General features: G+C 29.5%; 1 long non-coding RNA gene across 1 annotated transcript in view; it reads right to left on the bottom strand.

Annotated features, from left to right (window-relative positions):
* Window positions 1-5,116: 5,116 nt before the first annotated feature.
* The window catches only part of LOC116186601, a 14,089-nt gene continuing 10,013 nt past the window's right edge, over window positions 5,117-9,192 (bottom strand). The window contains exon 3 of the long non-coding RNA XR_004151619.1: window positions 5,117-5,391. This is a non-coding gene — a long non-coding RNA (uncharacterized LOC116186601). The remainder of the gene's footprint in view (window positions 5,392-9,192) is intronic.

Genomic DNA, 9,192 nt, shown 5'->3' with positions numbered 1-9,192 from the left:
TCAAGAATAGGTCGAAACCTGATTTTCAGATTCGTGAAACTCGAATCTGAAACTTTGCCAGGCTTAGAAACTCTCAAAACTTAAAAGTTTGGAAACTGGAAACTTTGGAAAATTTGTGTTTTCTTTTCCTTTTCTTTTCCTTCTCTTCTTTTTTCTGGGATATTGTTTTTGATTTGTAAAAGATTAATTTTTAAATTTCTATTTTTTTAGAGGAGCTATTAGTAAAAGTAGAAATGCAAATTAATACAAAATTTAAATTCTATCAACGATGTAAAAAATAGATTATTATTTGTTGTATAAAAATAAAATTAATATTATTGTAAGTTAGTTATTAAAAATTATTCCTGAATATCGAGAGTTTCGAATTTACAAATCATAAAGGAAGCAAAAATTTCCATGTGGAACAGGAAACTATTTGAATTTCAGAAAATTTCGAGATCTCGAAATTAACTTACTCCTATAGATTTATCCCTTTAGATTTTCGTTGATCATGGGGAAATTATTATTTTTCATTATTAGATATCTTTTACCTAAAAATTTTTATAAAATTTTTATAAAATTTTTAGGTAAAAGATTATTTTTATAAATAATTGTATTATATATAAATTTAATATGTTATATAATAATAAATAGCATTAATTAACAGTGATTGTATAAATAATACAATTTTAATTTAAATATTTTATTAATTTACATAAGTTTTAAATTATTAAGTTTTATATTAATACTTTTATCACACAAATCTTTCTTCTCTATTATATTATTCTCATAATCCAATATAGCCTGGAGATAATCTTCATTGAATCGAATTTTCATAAAGTGTGTACATCTGTGTAATTTCATTTTAACGTTTGAGAAATTTAATTTAATTTTCACAGTTTGAAATTCAATAAATTGGTTAAATGTGGAAGAAATGTAATAAAAATTACATAAAATACTTTTCCTATGTTAAATATTGACATGATTTTCCAGTAACATATCGGATATGATTTAAAAGAAAAGTAAAAATATCTATTTTCAACTGAATCGACAAGTTGCTTAATGTAATAACGCTTGAGACATGATCAAACGGCGCAGTGTTCCGGCAAAACCACTTCAAAGGGCTTCCTCGCAATCCTATTCAATTTGAAGCGTTAAAGCAAAAACTTTTCAGTTTATGCTTGAAATCTTAAGTGTTTTTAATTAAAGAGATTTGGCTACGCAAAAGTCAAGGAAAAACTTTTCGAAAAAAAAGATCCAATATATATCTATATATACTGTTAAATTTAAATTTTCGATTCATGCTTAGGATCTTAAGTGTTTTTAATTAAAGAAATTTGATTACGCAAGAGTCAAGGAAATGTTTTTGAAAAAAAAAGATCTAACATGTCTTAATAAATTTAAATCCGCTTCTTTTTATAGATTTTCGCTGAAATTATCGTTGGAATTAATATTTCGTGGTTCATAAATTTTTTCATGGCATCGATTATATATCATTTGAAAATTTGAAATAAAAATAAGAAAAATCAGGTAACACTGTCTTAATCTAATTTTAATTATCACTTATTACGCTCTGATTGGCCTATTACCCGAAGAATTAATGGAAGATAAAAGGAGATTGACATAGAAGAAAGAAAAGAGATAGAATATAGATGAGATTATACAGCAGCAATAATCTTAAAGAATTACTTTACAGTAAAAAATTCTGTGACTTATCCTATCAAAAGAAATGCAAATTAATGCAAAATTTTCCTCCTTCTATCCATCCATAAAGAAGTTCTACCATTCCACTTTACAAAATCTCTTATGTTTTAATAATGAAATCAAATAATAAATAGATACTAATGAAGTATCAAACAATGTTTGGTTTGAATGCATTGTATTGACGGTGTTGATGGAAATGCATCGATTACGGGGGAACACCGATGTTTAATCCGTTCGTGTCAGGAAATTCAAAGTAAGTGACTTTACGCGAGCTACTTCTGCAGCAGCGGCGAAACCAATTATCCTTCTGCATTCGAGCTTTGAGCCTCGGCAAGGGTGCACGCCAGGGCCTCTCGAATCACCGTGTCAATCATTCGCCAATTAATCCCGGGAAATTATTGCTTGGATTGATTCACCTACCCAACGTGCCTGACAACCAGATCAAGTGTGCAAAGTGCACTTGCGTCTGACTTTGAGTAGGCTGGAGACTGATTCTATGATTTCTCGTAGCACGTACCAACTTAGACCGTAAATGAGTTGAAGCATGGATGTTTTTCCATGTTTTATACGTTTTTTGTTGAGATGTTTCATGAATTTTCTTATAGTAATCACAGTTCTCATTGTCGGCTATTGATTGTTTTAGTTCTATATATTCTATATATAGATTGCTATAGTTGGTTCTGTGATTGAGATTAAGACGAGAATAAAAATTATAAATTTTGCTCATAGAAAATTTTATTTTATTTCGTATTGATATTCGAGATAACTAGTATCGAAATAAAATTTTTGAAAGTATAATAATAAACTGCAATAATTTTTTATAAATAACAATAGAATATTTAATTAAATTTTATTAACGTATCATGCTGCATGATTTGTTTCCTGAGAAAAATTGTCGAAAGACATTTGACTCTTTCAAACACCTTCCTTGAATAGCCGCATAAAAATAACTATTAATCTTGCTTGCTAGATTCAATCGTATTGGTCTGACAAAGCAACGTTCTATTCTACTCCGACAACTGAATACGATTCTATTCTACTTGCTCGGCACTCGAACACTTTCCAATTCTATTTGTCTGACAATTTATTCATTTATATTATTGATTTGTGTTATTTCGCAACGATACTAATTATAATTCAAGTTAACTTCAGAATATTTTTGAATTTTGAATGTTATTTTTATACAAGTTACGAATTTGAATATCATATTATATTGAAAATACTTAATTCATTCAAAATTCATTAATCTTTTGAATTGTTATTTTCTTTGTTGTTAACCACAATATAAATTCAACGCAATCATTTATTAATATTAATCATTTCAAGTTAAACAATCATCATTATTATTTAAATTAAGCAAAACCTGTATCAACGTTATTGATTATTTTCATGTAAATTTAAAAAATTGAAATATCGTCTAATCGAGACGTTCTCTTCTAAATTAAATTATTACTCACTCATCAATTCTCCTTTCTTTTCAGGAAGTGCGTTATCCGAAGAATTAATAAAAGCTAGATGGAAGAGAGGATGGTGATTCGTGAAGAAGAGAGGAGAAGGAAAGAGAAGAAGAGGAATGGAGCGGCATCCGATGGAGAAAAGGACAGAGCATAGACAAGTACCACTCGCGGTTCCGTATTTACATAAAATAATCTATAGCGCCAGGACGTGGCGAGAAATTACACCGTGGCTTCGCCAAGCTCAAGTACTTGCGCTCACCAACGTCCAACGACTGGTATTTATTATTGAAAATCGATTTTCGAACTCTCGGCAAACGTCGGGCATTAAGTAAAATATAAACGTTGAAAAACAATAAGTATCTTCATAAGGAATTATTTTATAGCCCGTTTAAGTTTGATTAATCAATATTTTTATGTTAAAATAACAATACTCAATTTCTGATTTCATTAATTTTCTGGTAATAAAACTGGAATAATAGTATTAGTCCAGAATTAAAATTGAGTTTAAAATTTTTTTCAAAAGATATATTTGTTAGAAAGAAATTAATATATAAATAAAATGTAAGGAATGATCTGGAGAAGTTAAATAATTTTAAAATATTTTTACAAATAATATATTATAAATAATTTTAAACCTATTTTCTATAAATTTAATGCCAAATTAAAATTTATATGCCAAAGTATATTGTACCATTATTGACTTCTTTTAATCCCTAATCATTTTTCCTAGATTATTCGATTTTATTATTTAAACTATCTAAAGATCATATATTCTTCATCTATAATATTATTATTAACGTAAAGAATTCTTATAAACTTCTTTATTTTCTATTACACTCAATTTCCATTTCATTTTTACAAATAAAAGAAATACATTAATTAAATTTTCTCCTTCCATTTCCTTCCTTCCATTTCTTTTAACTTCAAGAAACTAAAAAAAACAAAACAAAAAATGGATATATTCAAAAATCTCATACAGCCACTGAACACACAGAATCCAAGCCTGTTAAAATTTTTCCAAAGCCCCGATCGTTCCGTCAAATGGTTAACTTCGCGGTCGAGAAAGCAATTTCTTACCGCCGATCATATATCTTAAATCAGTTTTACGAGCTGGTGTATACGAGGCACGGGGTTGGAGGAAAGGGCGAGGAAAAAGGCGGAAGAATGTACGTAGTCTGCTGCATCGATGTCGGGGGATACGCGGGGGTTGGGGTGGAACAGTCTTGGAGGAGGCGGAGGTCACGTCATTTCGTGTTATTAAATTTATATAGATGGCACGGACCTCTGATCCCCACGACGTAGATTTGTCAGAGGGCATGGAGCAGGGGGTAGGATAAGGGTTGAGGAACACCGACCCCTTGCAGCCCTTGCGGGAATTCAATATTGCACTTGCCCGTGTCCATCCTTGCGTGGCGTTCCTCCTCGGCCCCCCTTGGGGAACCGGCAAATGTTTGTGAATCTAATGCAACCGTTCTCAGATTTGATGGTACAGAGAGAAAATGTGACGCCATTCACCCTGGCTGACAGATGATACGTTGAAAAACGGTCGGATTACGAATCCAAGGATGGAGGTGACGCGTGAAATGGAAGAAGGATTAATAGAAATAAGAGAATATAGGATAAGTAGAAAGTGGAAGAATAGGACGATTTGAACGAGAATATTTTGAGTTTTTGATGAATTTTGGGATTTTTTAAAGATTAAAATTTTGTAATGGATCATTTGCTATTAATCTTTCTTTTGAATTTTATATGATAATATCAGAATATTTATACTTTGTGGGATATCTTTATAAAGAATCTAGAGATTTATTCATCAAGTTATAAATAATTCAAATTCATGTTGATGAACTTAATAAATAAATCTCAACCGACATTTTTGTATGTTCTTGTATTGCTTTGTATCGATAATATAAATTATTATTATTGTTGCTCGATACTCAACATACTGAAATAAATATGTACACATAATATCTCCTTAAAATATCAATACTTAATTAATTAATATTACATTAAAATTTATAATGTTCATGTATGTAATTTATAATGTCTTAAACTTGACTTACGAATAGAAGATATACCACCTGAAACTACTTAGAAACTGAAACATCATTTTCATTATTTCAATAATGTCAGATCTCGACTTTCATCCCGTTATCCCTTCTCCCCTTTCCGATTGGATTTTCCATTCCGAGTACACAAAAGGCCGGGGAAATTCGAGTTTCCAAGAATTTGATCGACGACGTGGCAGGATCTGAAACAAGAGAGAGTGGGCGAACGCGATTAGCGGGAAATCCGATCAGAGGATCAACGTCGTTCTTTCATGGCTGTAGAGGGATATCGAATCAGTCTATTTTTCTCTTTCTTCTTTTTGTTTTTTTTTTCTTCTTCTTTTTTTCTCCTCTTCAAAAAACGAAACCATCTAATATTCCGATCGTGTACGTAAGCTGTATGTTTACCCCGCGGTAATAGGCAGTGGAGCGTGCTTCGATTTCTTAATTTTTCACTTTCCCTCGATGATGGATCAAGTAGAAGTTAACTTTCAAATTGGCGAAGAAAACAAGTAAGAAAAAATTCGAGACCTAAGACTCTTTTCTAATTTACGAATTTAGAACAAAAAAGTATAAAATATAGCTTTATTTTTATTTATATATTCGAAGTTTGGAGGATTGATTTTAGAGGCCAAAATAAACGTAAAAGTTATTATACAAGAATGTTGATCGAGGCTTATTTATTAAATTACGAATATTTTAAGTTTGCGGAAGATGAAGAGAGTAAGAGCAATGTGACGAAGATGAAGCATCCAAATATATTCCACAAATTTATTAATATTCATATATTTTTTAGAATAATTCGTTTATGATGAGTTTTGTTAAAAAATATTGTTAAAATTATTACTCGAATTTAATGTTCTATGATAATTGCAAATATGTTCTTTGTTTATTTATTTGAAATTTTATCTTTCACATTATTATTTTATTTTATCAACAGTCATAATAATGATTTATGTATAAATTATATTTATATTATTATTTATTTTTATTTTAGCGAAAATAAAGAATATTTCTTTATTTTTTTCAAATTAAACAAAAGATTTAAACTATATATTAAATGTTTGATAAAATAAAATCATATTTTTTAATTGATGATTTAAATTCTTTAATAAATTAATCGCTTCATCTTATTTTCTTTGTACTGGAGATTTTTTATCTCTTCTTAAAATAAAATCTCCCAAAAGAAATATTTTTTAAATTTTTATAAATTCCTCCAAAAAAGCTATATTTTTATTAAGAAAAAAAAAGAACCAATAAATAAAACGATTTAAAATAATACATAATCTAAATAAATATAAGTCAAGTAATGGACATTTTCAAACTTTCGCAAGAATTTGCGCCCTCTTGCATCGATGTTTCAAAACTGAGGTTAAGAAAAAGATGGGTTAAGAAAAAAAAGAGAAAAAACTATAACGATGGAGGGCAAGTAGAAACACGAGGGCAAACGAAGACACGCGAAACAGTTGCTCAAAGCTTAGCGAGCTCTTCTATTTTTCTTTGCCCTCCTTTCCACCCTTACTTTAATGATGAGGCTGACCCATCCTCGTTCTCCGTTATCCGTGGTGCAAATGTAACCCATATGGCATACGTGCCAGTTTTTTGTGGTACCAGATGAGAGCCACCTTGTAAATGAAATGGACTGCCAGCCGATGAAACTTCACCCGTATATATTTCCCTCTTTCTGAAAAATATAAAAATAAAAACAAGGAATCGCAAACAAAAAAAAGGGGGGAAGGAAGGAGAAAAAGAACAGGAACCTTTTACATAAATCGTTCGAAACAAATTGAAAAATTTGTGTTCGCAGATAATTTCACGTTTAATTTCATTTCGATGATATTTATTTAAAATTATTATTAATTCCTGAACATATTTTTTTTATCTTATATGTATATATACCATACATATATATTTAATAAAACAATTTTTCCTCGTTGAATTATCTGCATCGGAAAGTATGCCGAAATGCTCTCGTATATTAAGTGAATAATTTTATTTGCTTTTACGATAATTGGTTTTTTAACGACTTTCACATCGTTCCATCGTTGGCTGCGTGTACGCGTATGTGGAACGTAGGAATTTAAATAAAATATAAATTTTTACCTCTGACTGATAGATCGATATTTATTCAATTGATTCAAGGCTATTCGAAAATAGTCTACATATTGATATTCGCATCGTTTAATATCTTTGTTTCATACATTCAATTTCGAAAAATACCTTGTCTTTTTATATTTTCTAACGTTATTCTTATTAACTTTGTTCTATAATATGAATACAGATTCTTTTTCATAATATATATATTATATTTTTTTTTTTTTTCAAAATACAGATATCACAGATCTCGATATTCTTCTTATTCAGCTTTCTGCCATTTCATTCTTCCGTACTCCATTCAGTAATGAAGTTCACTTTCATTCAAAGTTAAATACTCGGGGTAGAAGTTTCAACCCCTCCTTTTAATGATTGATACTGACTCACACCCGTTTGGAATGTATAAATGACTAATTAGTTCGGTGACACAAGAAGGGGAAAGGCGTGGAGGATGCATAATTTAAACGTCCATTACCGTACACGCCATAGTTCTTCCCTAATACGCACGAGGAACCGTGCACTTTAATTTTCCCCGGAAAAGTCAAGCGTGTACAACTTCTATCCTTCTTGGTTTATCGTCGTTGTGGTAAAAGTATGAGATAAGGAAAATTCTCGATCGTTTTCTAATATTGCGTGTAATTGATAAACAATTCAATTGTATATCTTGTATATCTTCAAATTATCTTAAGTTATACTTAAGATAAATTGTTTTTTGAAATTACAATCATTGTCGTCTGAGTTAATTCTCGATTATAATAGAACATTGAATTAATGATTGAATGAATTTTTATCATTAAATAATATATTTGAAGCCGAAAATTTCTATTAAAAATAAACAATGGAAATGGTTATTGAATTGTGTGTAAATTCATTAGAAATTTTTAATGGCTTCTTTATATTGATATCAAAGAAATATAATTCTTATAATTAGTCGTACTATTTTTTTTTTTTTTGAAAATTTTTTATTATATTTGTCTTGGTATTCTTTAGATTGGAATAGATTCATGAGACTGCATCATCGTCTTTTTTTTCCTATCTTGCTATTCTTTCTCACCTTCCATCTTTTCATATATATTGCGAAATTAATTACAGTAGAGTTCCTTTAATTTCTGCATTTTTCTTTTTATTTTAAGGTAGAGGAAGAAAAATTTCCCCTACATACTAATTTTACTGACCTTTTTCTTATTAAGCTAGTTAACCTATCCTTCTATATTTTAAACAGTAGATGATTTTATTTTTTTGTATCTTGAATTTGTAAATTTAATTGTTGCAGAATGAGATTAAAAAATTCTATTAACTTAATTCACTAAAATATCAAAAAATATTATTAAATTTTCAATCTTATTTGCAACCAAACATTATTATTATAATATAATATAATATAATATAATATAATATAATTAACTATATATTTTATACTTTATATAATTCCATTCCACAAAAAACAAATAAAATAACTCGTTAAATAATTTTTTAAATAACTTAAGAAAAAGATACAACGAACTAAATTAAAACGATCGTCTGAAATATTCTATATTTTCCTATATTTTCCTCCTTTTAACTAAAGCATAAAATTACCATTAAGAATAATATATATACCCAAGAGGCCGAAAGAAGGTCAATAGAGTCCTCTGGCGAAATAAAATTCGCCAAAGCGCGAGGGATTAATTAACGAGAAACCATTAAGGGAAGGAAAACACGGAGAGAAAGTCTGTTTTTCAATAACCGGAATGAAAGCAAACGCGAAACAGGTCGGCTTTCTTCCAGTCGAAAACTTATGGACGACACCCAATATTGTGATTGCTGGGCGAGTATAATGTCGCGCAGCCACCATAGATGCAACGAGGAAGAAGAAAGAAAGATGGAGAGGAAAAAAAAGGGTGGAACAGGGCGAGCGATAGGTTCCACGT

The sequence above is a fragment of the Apis dorsata genome, unplaced genomic scaffold, assembly GCF_000469605.1.
Source record: "Apis dorsata unplaced genomic scaffold, Apis dorsata 1.3 scaffold_44, whole genome shotgun sequence".
Lineage (NCBI taxonomy): Eukaryota > Metazoa > Arthropoda > Insecta > Hymenoptera > Apidae > Apis > Apis dorsata.
The sequence above is the reverse complement of the archived record's forward strand: the minus strand, read 5'-3'. Positions and strand labels throughout refer to the sequence as shown.